Source organism: Dasypus novemcinctus, chromosome 23 (assembly GCF_030445035.2).
Source record: "Dasypus novemcinctus isolate mDasNov1 chromosome 23, mDasNov1.1.hap2, whole genome shotgun sequence".
In the NCBI taxonomy this organism is placed as follows: domain Eukaryota; kingdom Metazoa; phylum Chordata; class Mammalia; order Cingulata; family Dasypodidae; genus Dasypus; species Dasypus novemcinctus.
This window is the reverse complement of record NC_080695.1, coordinates 54,577,988-54,592,615: the sequence shown is the minus strand read 5'-3', so window position 1 is coordinate 54,592,615 and position 14,628 is coordinate 54,577,988. Positions and strand designations below refer to the sequence as shown.

At 37.5% G+C, this 14,628-nt stretch overlaps 1 protein-coding gene and 1 pseudogene across 3 annotated transcripts in view; one reads left to right on the top strand and one right to left on the bottom strand.

Annotated features, from left to right (window-relative positions):
• Positions 1 to 14,628, bottom strand: part of SMG1 (SMG1 nonsense mediated mRNA decay associated PI3K related kinase) — a 109,881-nt gene that overhangs the window by 93,601 nt on the left and 1,652 nt on the right. The window lies entirely within an intron of this gene.
• LOC111767381 (U6 spliceosomal RNA) lies at positions 3,351 to 3,451 on the top strand (annotated as a pseudogene).

The following is a 14,628-nucleotide window of genomic DNA, read 5'->3' as shown; positions in this document are numbered from 1 at the left end:
AAATGTAGAATGAGAACTACTAAAGAGCAGTTAATTCCATCCTTCACCAATATATTTTTATGTGTGCATATAAACATTAATATCATGAATATTTTATGCCATAAATAGGAATTTTTAAATTTTAAGAACTTTTATTCTTATATCCTCTAGGACAGGATTCTTAAACTTTTTTTGTTCCACAGACTCCTTTGCGAGTCAGGTGAAAACCACCGACCCCTTCTCAGAATGTAGCGGCAGATCGTTTTACAACACTCAACATCAGAGGTCAGAAAAAATAAAGATAATAAATTGATTTTTTTCCATTCAAGCTCACAGACCCCGTGAAATCTTTCCACAGACCCCTGGTGGGTCACTGGACCCCTGGTTATGAACCCCTGCTCTAGGAGAACTGGACACAAACACTCTTATTAGAATTTTTCAGAGTTACAATGCACATACACCCTCTAGTACTCTAATTCAAATTTCATTTTTATCCTTCTCAAACTTTTGAGGAAAAAAGGGATAAAAGAGGGGGAAGTTCTTCATAATGCCAAATCTGATTTAAAAATAGCAATATAAATACGTCTGTGTAGCACTTTTAACAGTTTTTAAAGAAATTTACCAGACTTTATTTTTAACCTTATAATCTTATATCTTGGGGAAGGCAAGCATTACCTCCTCAGAGGCACAGCTAGTAGTAACTGTACAATAGACCTTTATCTTCTCATTCTTAGACCACTGCTATTTTCATGACACCAGCCTCAACTAAGATAAATATTTGTAAAGAATCAATAAAAAAAAAAATAAAATACACATTCCTAAAAAAATAAATACACCTTAGAAAGGAATCTAAAATACCTTGGTTCTATATCTAACTTCACCAATGCAGTTATTAAAACAGCAAGGTGATTTTTCAATTATATTAGTATAATTTTTATTTCCTCAATAAAATTACAATAAAAACGTAAGGAACACTAGCATTGTAGTAACTTTATAAGATCAGCCATTTTAATTAAGTAAAATGTCTTTTAAAAAACTCGGTTTTAAAGTCAGTGACTTGATTAACCCCCACCCTCACATGCAATCTTTACTAATAAACATAATAGGTTCATTTTTAATTTCAATGTTTTCAAAAACAGTGCAAGATATCACATATTTTTAAAATGTTATTGCTATTTCAAATAACGAAATTAATCATATTTAACAGAGTTCTAACTCAAGTCCTTTAAAAACAACAGTACAAAGTGCGTTTATGGTAGATTCTTTTAAACCTGACTAATGAATAAACTCTAAATTTCAAGCTGCATAGTCCCTCTGCTAGGAAACCTGCTATATTTTCATTTTTCTTCACTTTTATATACCCAGAAAACATAAGGACAGGCAAGAAAATGATCGGTCTTTTTAGGAAATAATTCCAGGACACATTTTCTTTTCAATTAAATATATATGTATTTATTCCACTGTACCTCACTGTGTGATATCAGTGATCATCTATGGATCTTTTTACTCTGTAATCAGAGAACTCTACGAAGAACAAAGAAACAAAATATGACATCTTTCCTCATATTAAAAAGTTTTTGTGTCTTGTCATATAATCCAACAACTCCTCTACTAGAAATATATCCAGAAGAACTAAAAACTATGACACAGATATCTGTACACCAATGTTCACAGCAGCATTATTCACAACTGCCAAAAGATGGAAGCCCAAATGTCCATCAACCAATGAATGGATAAACAAAATGTGGTATATACATACAATGGAATACAATGTCTCAGTAAGAAGAAATGAAATTGGGACACACATGATAACATGGATGAATCTTGAAGACATTATGCTAAGCAAAACAAGCCAGACACAAAAGTACAAACATTGCATGGTCTCACTAATATAAACTAAATATGAAGAGTAAATGCATAGAGTTAAAACCTAGAGTATAGGTTACTGGAAGATAAGAGGAGGATTAAGAACTACTGAAAAAAAAAAAAAAAGGAAGAACTACTGGTGCTTAACTATGTAGAAGTTTTAATTGACTATATAAGTGTGGAAATAGAGTTGATGGTAGCACATTATAGAACGTGTGGCTGAAAAGGGTAGTCTGGGAAAGTAAATGTCAACTGAAGGAAAGCCAGAGAATAACCTAGGGATTGCACTGCATAACACAGTGAATCCAGAGGTGAATAAAAATTGTGGTTGATGGTACAGATGCAAGACTGTACTTCTGTGAGAAAGAGCAGATGTATATCACTATTGCAGGGTGGTGGGAACATGGGGAAGCATGGGAAAAATACAACTGATGTGGCCCATGGACTGTGGTTAACAGCAATACTGTAATATTCTTACATCAATGCCAAATGTGTACTATGTTGATAAAGGGGGGGTATGGAAAAAATGTACCAAATGTACGCTATGGACCATGTTTGGTAGCAGTAGTCTGATGATATTATCTCATGATGGTATGTTGGTGAGGGGGTGTTGTATGAGAATTCTACACATGTATACGATTGTTTTGTACGTTCACAACCTCTGTAACAAATACATATTTAGGGTGGGTTGGGAGAAAAATGTAAGATAGGGACTACAGTTAGTAGTAATAATTTGACAATGGTCTTCCGTAGTTTGCAACGAATGTTTCACAACAATGCAAGGTGTTGGTGTAGGGATGGTGTATGGGATCCCTGTATGACGTTATGCATATTTATTTTGTAAGTTCACAACTTTTCCTATACACTTATTGTTTATGCATATTCATGGATGAATGGTATACTTCAATAAAAAAATTTTTTTTTAAAAAAGGTTTTTGTTTCTAAGTTCTGGCAACTCTCAGAAAGCCAACATAGACACTGTCATTGGGGCAATGAGTCTACCTTTCTAGTGTTAGAAGCAAATCAAAGAGGCTGGAAATAAAGTTTTATATTTCAGGTAAGAAGACCCAGGATTAAGATTATTAGGGTATCAGGTTCCCTAGATAAATTAAGGAGACCCTTAAGAGGTGAAAGTCATAGGTCCCTGTAAAGAGTTAAATAGTCCAAGATAAAATTTTACATTTTACACACACATCATTTTTACCTAAAACAGAAGATTGAAATGCTAAATGTGGGGAAGGCAGACAAGTTTTCAACTAACAAATTCAAGTAAGAGTGAAAACAAAATTCAAAAGGCTTCAGTAAAAACTAAAATACTGCTAATGCTATCAAATACAGAGGAACTACTAGCATGTGTCACTAGAGAGTCTAAGACATTTATTAGTGGAGACTTTTCCCTAATCAAGAGAAAAGGTATTAATATATTGGATGACGTGCTCGCTTTGGCAGCACATATACTAAAATTAGGATTTAGGATTTTAGTATATGTGCAGCCGTATACATATATGTACATATATACATATATGTACTTCTCTGGATACAGAGAAGATTAGCATGACCCTTGCTCAAGGATGGCATGCAAACACATTGGATGCCACCCAAAAACAAAGATCTAACTAATAGTTTAACATTTTTTTCATCCCTAGGTCCCCAGAGACTTGAATACATGAATGTTAAACAATTACCTTAAACCTACTGCAGAGCCACTAATAAATTTTCTTCTGGAACTACCAAAGGCCTGCTTAGGTTCCTGATGCTTAGGTTCTCTACAAAGAGAAAAAGCATAACCCAGGAAGTTCTATATAACAAAAACAAACTTTAATTTTGACACCAGAAGCCCCTCTGAAAAATCTTTTAGATTTCAAGTCCCTGAGTTGCAGGGACAATGACCAGTGACGGAGGACGGTCCCCTGATAGGCCATTGATATTGATGACTGTGCTTATGAACCTTTACTTTTGAAATTGAAACTTAGCCTAGTATTACAGGGTGCCTAAGAGTTATCTCCTGAGAGTTACCTCAGTGAGGTTTGGTCTCTCTCTAAGCCAAACTTAGCATATAAACACATTACCTTCCCACCAACATGGGACATGAACCCCTGCCACCAAGGGATTACTACGAAGCACCAACTAACAATGCAACTGGAAAAAGACCTTGACCAAAAGGGGGAAAAAGGTACAGACAAATGAGTTTATACGGCTAAAAGACTTGAAGGTGAGTCAGGAGGTTATCCCAGAGGTTACACTTATGCATGTCTCAGAAGGATCTCACTGAATGCCAAAGTAGATACCACGCCAAATAGGGGGGCTCCTGAGGGCTCTGGAGACATCCAAACACTAAAGTTGGGGCAGATAGCTCAGGAGTTAGGTGCCTTGCCAGTGGGTCCTACTTTGAAATTTATGCTCCCCAGTGTGACTGAGTTGGACTCAGTTGTGGTTTCCTACACATGGCTCTTCTGTCCTTCTATATGAACCTATAATTAGTACTAGAGTTGTCAGGTGTAAATCCAAGAGACTTAAATCTTTGGGCTGTTCATGTACCAGCTGGGCCCTGAATCCAAATGGAGTTGCAATACCTACTCTCCAGTTCATTGGTCTTACCCAGGAGGTGAAGATGGAAAACCACCATACCAAGGAACCGAGAGTCCCATCCATTGGCCCTATGGGACCAAAGACCCCTCTCAACTAGAGTTGGAGTGGACATCACCATCCCAGAATCCCAAGGATTGGGGAACAAACTATGGACTAAAGTAGACTTACTAGTATTCTACTATAGACTGTGATTCTAGCAATGGAAAAAGCTTTCATTGGTGTGGACGCAGTGGCCACTGGAGGTTCTGAGGGTAGCAAGAGGGAAAAACAGGTGTAATAAGGGGGTATTTCTGGGACTTGGGAATTGTTCTGAAGGACACTGCAATGACAGATACAGGCCATTGTTTATCTTGTCATAACTTAACAAAATTGTGCAGAGAGAGTGCAAACTACAATGTAAATTGTAATCTGTACTTAGTGGCAGTGCTCCAAAATGTGTTCATCAATTGCAACAAATGAACCACTAATGAGGGATGTTGTTAATGTGGGAAAGTGTGGGAGATGTGAGGAGCAGGGCATGTGGGAATTCCCTTTATTTTTTATGTTACATTTACGTAATCTAGGTATCTTTTAAAAAATAAAAAATAAATTTAAAAACTTTTAAAGGCTTTTAAACAATAACCACAAGGTTCCAGACATACTGTATGAATAGCAACATTGTCAAAGGGGATAATTTCTCTTTTTTTTTTTTCCTCTCCCCTTCCCCCCCACCCTGGTTGTCTGTTCTCTGTGTTTATTTGCTGCGTCTTCTTTGTCAGTTTCTGTTGTTGTCAGCGGCATGAGAATCTGTGTTTCTTTTTGCTGCGTCATCTTGTGTGTGCGGCGCCATTCCTGGGCAGGCTGCACTTTCTTTCGCGCTAGGCGGTTCTCCTTATGGGGCGTACTCCTTGTACGTGGGGCTCCCCTATGCGGGGGACACCCCTGCGTGGCTGGGCACTCCTTGTGCGCATCAGCACTATGCATGGGCCAGCTCCACATGGGTCAAGGAGGCCGGGGGTTTGAACCGCGGACCTCCCATGTGGTAGACGTCCTAACCACGATAATTTCTAATAGTTAATCTAACTTCCTTTTTTTGAAAGGGTATGAAGAGTAAAATGAAGGAAGTAGTTCACTACCGTTAGGAATCTGTTGATTCAGGGAAAAGTGGATTTCAGTCATTCCCCAATCAATAGATACACAATGGGCAAGAAGTTTTGTTTCCCCAGGCATTGTCAGAGAATGCCAACAGGCTCAACTCAGTGCTTAATTTTGTAGTCATCAGATTAATAATGTGCAAATACATGCAGTGAATAATAAGAGGACAACATGAAAATATGTTTAATATGTCAACAAGGTTGTTTTCAAGATGAATAAAAATCTATGCATCTTTGAAATTACGATATTATTTCTTTTATAAGAAATCTGACCACCTAAGCACATTAGAACAATATCCCTTTGAACTTGTTCAGTTTACTTAAATTGCTAGCTCGGGCTAACCTGCCCTGCAGTACAAAAACAGTACCCTCCAAAATGTCTCCTACTGTAAGAGTGTTGTAAACTTAAATTAGCGCTACAGAAACAAACTTGTGGAATCCCATTTTCATGTATTTACTTGAAAAGGGACACTGTAATATAGAGCACATATTATTTATTGATGCACTAGTAGAAAAGAAGGAGATACATAGCAAAAACAGCTATACAAGATCCAGGCACATATGAAGGTTAGGTTTTATCAGGGAGAAACAGGAAAATTTCAGACAGTAATAAGTACCATAAAGAAAACCTGGGGTGGTATGTTAGAGAGGGCTTCTCTCTCCCTGAGGAGCTGACAGTTAGACTGAGACTGGCATGAGTACAGCCAGGTCAAATACTGTGAGAAGAGCAATCTAGGCATAAAGAAAAGCACATGCCAAGGCCCTAAGGCAGGAATGAGCTTGGAGAGCGCAAAAAGCCATGACAGAAGCAGGGGAGAAAAGGTCTGAGTTCAGCCCTCAGGGACTTTAACTAGTTGGGAGGTCAAAGCAGACAAATGGAAGCAATAAGCACACGCTACTTTTCATTGTGGACCTGCAGTAAGGTTCAGAAAGGAGAGAGATCACAGAGGTCAGAGATAAGTGAGGTAGAGATCTTAATGGAAATATTTAGATTATGGAAAGTATGAAAGTAGAACTAAGCCACAGGAGGTAACATCATAAACTAAACCTATCAGCTTCTCTGTGTTCTGGGTCTCAAATATTTGAGGTTTAATGATGTACCCACCAGCTGAAACTGGTGCTCTTCATTTACCCTAAGTAAATTAACAATGTTTATAAGCAAATGAGGAATAATAGAAATACACAGAAGATGCGGTCATCAATCCTCAGAAGCTGTATGTTGGTAATACATCATAAGACCATATTCAAAGACTTCCCTGCTACAAAAAAATTTAAGACAAGATCTACCTGTGTACTCTACTACTTTGTGTGTGTTTTTGGGGGGGAAGGGATGTAATCCAACTGAAAAGCCATGGTGTATCTATATCTTGATTGGAGTTGTGCTTACACAAGTTATATACTTGATAAAACACAGTGAACTTAAAAATTAAAAACCAACAACATATGTCTATACCACACAAACAGGGAACCCTAATGGAAATAATGATATAGTTAACAGTATAATTATAAACATATACTTTCATCAATTTTAACAAATGTACCACACTAATACAAGGTGTCAATAATGGGGGGAGGGATATGTCTATGGGAACTCTATTTTCTGCGTGATTTTTCTGTAAACCTACCACTTCTATAATTAAAAATTTTAAACTCAGTGAATTTAAGACCTGTACACACACAAATTTTATCTTAAAAAATTAAGTATATATACACAATGGAGTTTTAAAAATAATTTAGAGGAATAAATTAGAATAAATTAGAAAAGAAAGGCACTCCCAATCAATTAATATAAGATGGAGAAGAACGAACACTATAAAAACACGAACATCTTTGTATCAGCAAACAATACAGCAATTTAATAAGTTACAAATTTAAAAAGGAACTACACTGGAATATTTCATATTGGAATAAAACCACAAAGTGTCTGCAATCTTTATTGTCAGGCCCCTAGAAAAGGGGAGAAGGGTATGTTTTATTTTGTAGTCCCCAAAATAAAATAGGTTCTAAAAAATATTAAGATAACCAGACAGGCAACCAAAGTAACAATAATAAAGTTTGAGAATGGTTAGCCATGCTAATGAAAGAGAACAAATAGGACTACTTGTGTGCATCCATAAAGGCCAGTCCAGTGAAGGGAGCTTCAGGGACTTATTTTAGGTGATTAGGATAGGGAAAGAAAGGAAAGTAGGCAAGTGTCTTCCATATGCCAGGCAGTGAAGGCAGGAAATCCTAAGTTAAAGTGTTTTGAGAATTCAGTGTTGCCAAATGACATCATGGCTCATACTCTGTTTTACATATAACATTTCATATAAGTATTCTAACATGAACAGAACTGTGATCAGATAAGTATCATTTTTGGTGATCATTCTCCATCAGTGTCAAATAACAAATGAGGGGCTTTTGCTCATGGAAATTCCCACACACTGAAATGAATACATTTGTCTGAATTTAAATTAAGAACAGAATATTAAAATCCCCACCAGTCTCTTGTCCAGACTGTTATAAATGTCTCTTACTACAGTTACACACACACACACACCCTTCAAGAGGTAACTAGAGGCCGCACCCCCATTAAGATGGGCAGCATGAGAAGCTCCACCAGTAAGAAATTGCAGAAACATCTTTCCCATAGCTCCAGAAAACAGTTAAAGGACTGCTGTAACAGGAAGAGCCTGAGTCAAGAAAAAAGACCAGGGAAGTGGACTTGGCCCAATGGATAGGGCATCGGCCTACCACATGAGCGGTCCACAGTTCAAGCCCTGGGCCTCCTTGACCCATGTGGAGGTGGCCTATGTGCAGTGCTGATGCGCACAAGGAGTGCTATGCCATGCAGGGGTGTCCCTATGCGCAAAGAGCACGCCCCGTAAGGAGAGCCACCCAGTGCAAAAGAAAGTGCAGCCTGCCCAAGAATGGCGCTGCACACACAGAGAGCTGACACAAGATGGTGCAACAAAAAGAAACACAGATTTCTGGTGCCGCTGATAAGGATAGGAGCGGATACAGAAGAACACGGAGCGAATGGACAGAGAGAGCAGACAACTGGGGGGGGGGGGAATAAATCTTAAAAAAGAAAGAAAGAAAGAAAAAAGACCACTGAAAAGCAGGAAGATCTCATGGAACCTTGACAGGTGCTTCCCCCTCCCCTCCCCTGCTCAGGGCAGAGCTGGCCCACACTTCCAGGGCAGATCCTTGGTCTCAGTTCCAGAGGGAGCAGAGTAACCCTTGTGCACATGCTGGAAGCCATTGATGTCTTGTGCAATCTGTCTGCTGGGGGCCTGAGGGACTTCCTGTTCAAGAACTTGCTTTAGTTCTCACTGAAGGCTCACTGAAGGGGACTCACTGAGTACTCCTACAGAATGCTGGGGGAGAGCAATCAAGTTGAGCTGCTTACAGGGCAAGGGATCACTGGCTGTAGGACATACAGTGCGTCCTGGGACCATGAAGAAATGGTTTCCTAGGGAAGAGGGGACATGTGAATCCATGCAAATACTTCAGGGTCACATGTTGTAGGCTCAAGAGGCACACCCAGAAATGATCAGGGAATCCCCTATGTATTGGCCTGGAGCTATTCTCCAAATTCATTGCATGTATAAACTCTGAAGAAGAACACTCACACAGGTCAATCTGCAAAAACCCAATACCCAGAAAGATGGTTTTTTCCTTCATTCCTGTTGTTTGTTAGCTACTGGCATTCAAGAAAAGCTCTGTCATAACAGAGCTGGATACAAGCTTAAGGAACAGAAACCAGAGAGTCTAAATTCCAGTGACAACACACTAAAATATCAAATGTCCAGGTTTCAAAAGATGACAAAACATTGGACACAGGAAGCGATGGCTCCAGGCAAAAGAGAAAATGAAAGAATTATAAACCATCAATGAAGAGGACCACACCTGGGACATAGCAAAGACTTTAAAAAATGGGTCCTAACATGACAAAAACTAAAGGAAATCTGGGAAACAATAAATGAAAACAATGAATGAAAAGAGATTATTATCAATACAGAGATTGAAATTATGAAAAGGAACCAAACAGAGCTAAAGACTCAGCAACGGAAATTAAAAATTCCCTAGATGTATTCATCAGATTGGAGCTGCCAGAACAAAGAATTCATGAACTCGAAGTCTTGAAATCAACAAGTCTAAGGAACAGAAAAAGGAAAGAATGAGGAACCTGTGGGATACCATCAAGAGTACCAACATACACATTGTGGGAGACGCAGGAGAAAAAAGGGAGAAAGAGGCAGAGAATATTCAGAAAAAAAAAAAATGGCTGAAAACATCCCAAAGTTAATGACAGACATAAATCCAAGATGCTCAATGAACCCCAAGCAGGATAAATCCAAATAGACCCATGCTATGCTATGTTATAACCAAACTACCAAATGCCAAAAATAAAGGGAGAATTCTGACAGCCACAAGACAGAATAAATATACCACATACAAGAAAGCCTAAGTGCCAATTTCTTATCAGAAACCATGGTGGCAAGAAAGCAACGGGAAGACATTTAAAGTGCTGAAAGCAAAAAAAAACAAACAAACAAACAAAAAGCCAAGCAAGAATTCTGTATCCCGCAATAGCTTGAAAAATGAGGGAAGAAATAAGACATTCCAAGATAAACATAAGGTGAAGAACTTGGGCACCACTGGACCAGCCCTGTAACAAATGCTAAAAGGAGTTCTGCAGGTTGAAAGGATAGGCTACCAGATAACTGAATGAAGCCACACGAAGAAATAAAGCTAATTACAAGGGTAAATATAAACACCAGTACTATTATATTATTATTTGTAACTCCACACTTTTTGCTTCTTACAGGTTCTAAAAGGCAAATGCATAAAATATAATGAGAAATCAATGATTCTGGACTCATGATCTAAAAATATGTAATCTGTGACAAGACCTACATGAAGGTAGGGAAACGGAAGGGACATAGTTGAGGTATGCTACTGAAGTTAAGCTGGTATCAAAGCAAACAAGATTGCTGCAGAGTTAGGATGTTAAATTTAAGCCCCATGGTAACCACAAAGAAAAGATCAGAGAATATGCAAATTCACAGAGACAGAAAGTAGAGTACAGTTTACCAGGGTTGGGAGACAGGGGCAATGGGTAGGTAATGCAAAATGAATGTAGGAATTCTGTTTGGAGTGAAGAGCAAGTTCTAATAATGGTTGGTGGTGAGGGTACTGCATCACTGTGAATGGGATTAATCCCACTGAATAGTATGTTTGGGAGTGGTGGGAATGGGAAGCTTTATGATATATGTTTCCACAATTAAAAAAAAAAAAAGAGAGAAACTAAAGAGATAGTGACAATTAAATGCAATAAATGATACTGAATGGGATCTAAGAATGGAGGAAATAAAGCTCAAAAGGCCATTATTGGGAGACAAGGAAAAATCAAAACAGAGAATGTAAGTTTTACATCAATATTAAATTTCCTGAGCTTGATAATGACTATATAAGTGAATATCCTAGTCCATAGGGAATGTACACAAACATATTGTTCAAGGAATATATGTGCAACCTGCTCTCAAATATTCAGCAAATAGATGATAGAATGATACAACAAAGGTAGCAAAATGTTAAAATTGGTGAATCTGGGTATCTGGGTGAGTGGGGTAATGTTTAAGTATGGGGTGTGTATTGTTTTTTTAGAATATCCTTTAAGTATGAAATTATTTCAAACTAAAAAGGTAAATAAGAGAAAGAGAGCGGCAACTAGAGTTAATCTAACTTATGATACTTCCCTGCTGGTAAAACTCCAATGGGTCCCTGATGCCACTGCAAATACTAAAATTCAAAGCCTACAGTATGGCTCCAATTCAGCTTTTCAGCTTCATCTCTTATTCATATTACTCCTCAGAAGAACCCATTCCTCTAACCAAACTGATTATATTTTTCCAAGGACAACTTGTATTTTGCGATCTCACCCCACCCCAACCCTTTTTTTTTTTTTTGAGATTTCCCATTCCAAATTTACTCTGCCAAAATTGTATAGTTGTATAGACCACACTGCTCCCTACTCAACTATATAGCTTTCCCTTCTCTGACTCTCGAGGTTTTAAATTCTATTAATCACTTCTAAAAATAATCAAGAATTCTATAATTAATATTCATATAATGCTTTAATTTTACAAAGCCCTTTCTTATATTCCATATAACCTATAGCCTCTTTGAATAGAGCTACTATTATACAGTAATTCTAACAGCCATAAAAATTCCTAAATATTCAGTTTTAAAATACAACTGTTCTCCCATTTCTCTTCTCTCATTTTCTTAATAAACTACTGGCCTAACTGGAAAAAAATACAACTGTCAAATATTTATAAGGAATGTTTTATTTTATAATGGAAAAAATAAAACTCCTCCAAATAAAACACCCAAAGACAACTAGCTGAAAAACCTTCTTAGTTCACTTAGAAATCTGTGGTATAGAATTGGTAACCATTAAATTCTATTTAACTAAATCTCTATAACTATAAAATCTTTATCTTTACTTAATTGTATCCTTTATTTATTTCACTATATAATCTACCTTATGGCCATCAGACTTGGTACAGATTTATAAAAGGCTGAAGAGACAATTCATAAACCCAGCTTCTCAAATTAAACTAACTAGTATCTGGCTTTTCTGTCTTCAAGGTACTCTTCCCTCTTTTGGTCTGTCACAATGAAGAATAAAGGCATTTGTACTTCTGAGAGCTTTATGTCTGTATTTCACCAAAAATGGAAGCTATTTTTAATTTGGTTTCATACTTTTAAAGTGCAGGAAGGGAAAGTGAGGTGGCTCAAGCAACTGTGCTCCCATCTACCATAGAGGAGGTCCAGCGTTCAATTCCCAGTGCCTCCTGGGGAAGCCAAGCTGGCCTGTGCTGGAAAGCTGCCCCATGCAGGAGTTCTGGCCTGCGTGGAGAGCTGGTATAGATGACACAACAAAAAGAGACAGAAAAGAGACCACAGACCAGGGAGCTGAGGTGACACAAGAGATTGAGTGCCTCTGTCCCACTCCAGAAAGGTCCCAGGATTGGTTCCTGGAGCCACCTAAGGAGAAGACAAGCATATAGAGAAGAACATACAGCAAATGGACAGAAAGATCAGACAACTGGGGGGAGGGGGGACAAATACATAAATAAGTCTTTTAAATAAATAAATAAAGTGCAGGAAGATCTTATGTTTGGGCACAGTTAAGACAGACACACACAAATGGCTGTTAAATGAAAAGTCTTAAGACTCCCAAGTTTAGAAGTAAAATCTGCTTGTTTTCTGTTGACCTGAATGCTTTCTTTTATTTGATGAATTAATTAATCTTTATTAAACTCCAATGCCAAGTTAATCAATGCCATTTTGGAATATTAAAACATACAATAATTAATTATACATTTATTTTTTAAAACGAATCATTTTTGATGACTTCTGTCTGGATTGGTGTAACTAGAAGATTATTTCCCAAAATAAAGGCAAGGAAAGGTTGGACTTTGCCTACCGGTAATAGCTCCTTTTTTTAGGGAAAGAAGAGAGTAGCAACCAACCATCTCCAAACTGGTCAAGCACACTTGGTCATAAGAAGCCACTATTCTTGTTTCTCCATGTAAAAAAAAATGAAAGCATTCAGAGGCTCCTGAACCCCTTCCCAGCCTTAGCTTGAGGAACCCACAGATTTCTAGTAATAATACTGACTTAAAACTACTCATTTACCTAACCATTCTCAATGTTAACTAAAAGTACAGTGAGTGAAAAATAAGACTATAAGCCAATGCTATATAACTCCTTAAGGCTAAGGGTATGATTTTGGGGAAGGTGGGCTTGCTCTGTTGCCATCCGACACTAGTCTAGTCAGCCACCTGGAACACTTCCTGTCAATATGTGTGAAGTTCCCTGTATGGCCATGATTGACTCAACAGTTTCCACAGACTAAGTGGCAAACTAACACTAACCGAAACGAACTGCTTTTTTAAATCCCATTTTTTTCAGAAGCCTAAATCAAGGAAAATGGAAAAAAAAATCAGGAAGAAATGGGACAGAAAAGGCAAAGAATTTTAAAAAAAGACAATCAAAATAATTCAGATGAACAATAAAGAATCTACTGCATTTGAAGATCCTTTGGAGAAATAAACCCCCATTTAAACACCGCAGATCAAACTGCGTTCTGTCAGCTAACCATATTCGTTCACCTTTCCAAAGAGAAGGGACAAAGTAACAGTCTCAAATTTAACTTGTGAAAATGGATGATTTACCAAATGTGAGGGTTTTTTTTTTGTTGGCGACCACTGCATAGCAACATGCAAATTAATCAAATTATATGCAGTGGAGTATATCCATACCTCTCAGTTTCCTCCTCTACAAAAGAATGTATATCCAACTTCCTAACAAACTGTTACTCCATGTAACCAAGTGCATCTCACAGTATCATCTATCTAGGCATTAATGAGGTCCTGAGACTTTGTTACAGAGCACAGTTCGAATAAAGCTTATATGCTTCCCCCCCAAACAAGGCAAATATATAAAGCGCTTGGAAGAACATGGGTAATATTAATAAACTCGTGTATATATTCCATAATTATATAAGCCACTCCAGACCTATCAGCTATGAAGTCAGGTGACCCCACCATGTGGCTACAACCCTGTCTGCTACTTCATTTGTTTAGAACTACAAACCACAAGTTATTCTTTTCTAAAAATTCTATAGGACTATTTGTAAAGGGTCCTTTAACCCTATAAAGGATGCTGAATTACAATAATGAAAAGTAATAGGAGACCCACTGTTGAAGAAGAGCTCTCAAATGTCAAATTTAGGCTTATATATCACCTAATTTGTTAGATGGCAGGAAAAAAAAATCAAATGTCACACATTTCAATGTAAGTGCAAAACAACTAAAGATGTCAATTACAGATAAAAATTAACTAGTCAGCTGATTCCATTTAAAGCCCTTACAAAGAGACACATTAGCCTAACCATCACAAGTTAAAGGGATGCTTTTCAAACTTTTTTTTATTATTACTAAACATCCCAATCTAGACTCCGGCATTAATTTTAAAAATCAGCTAATCATAAACATCAGTTCTC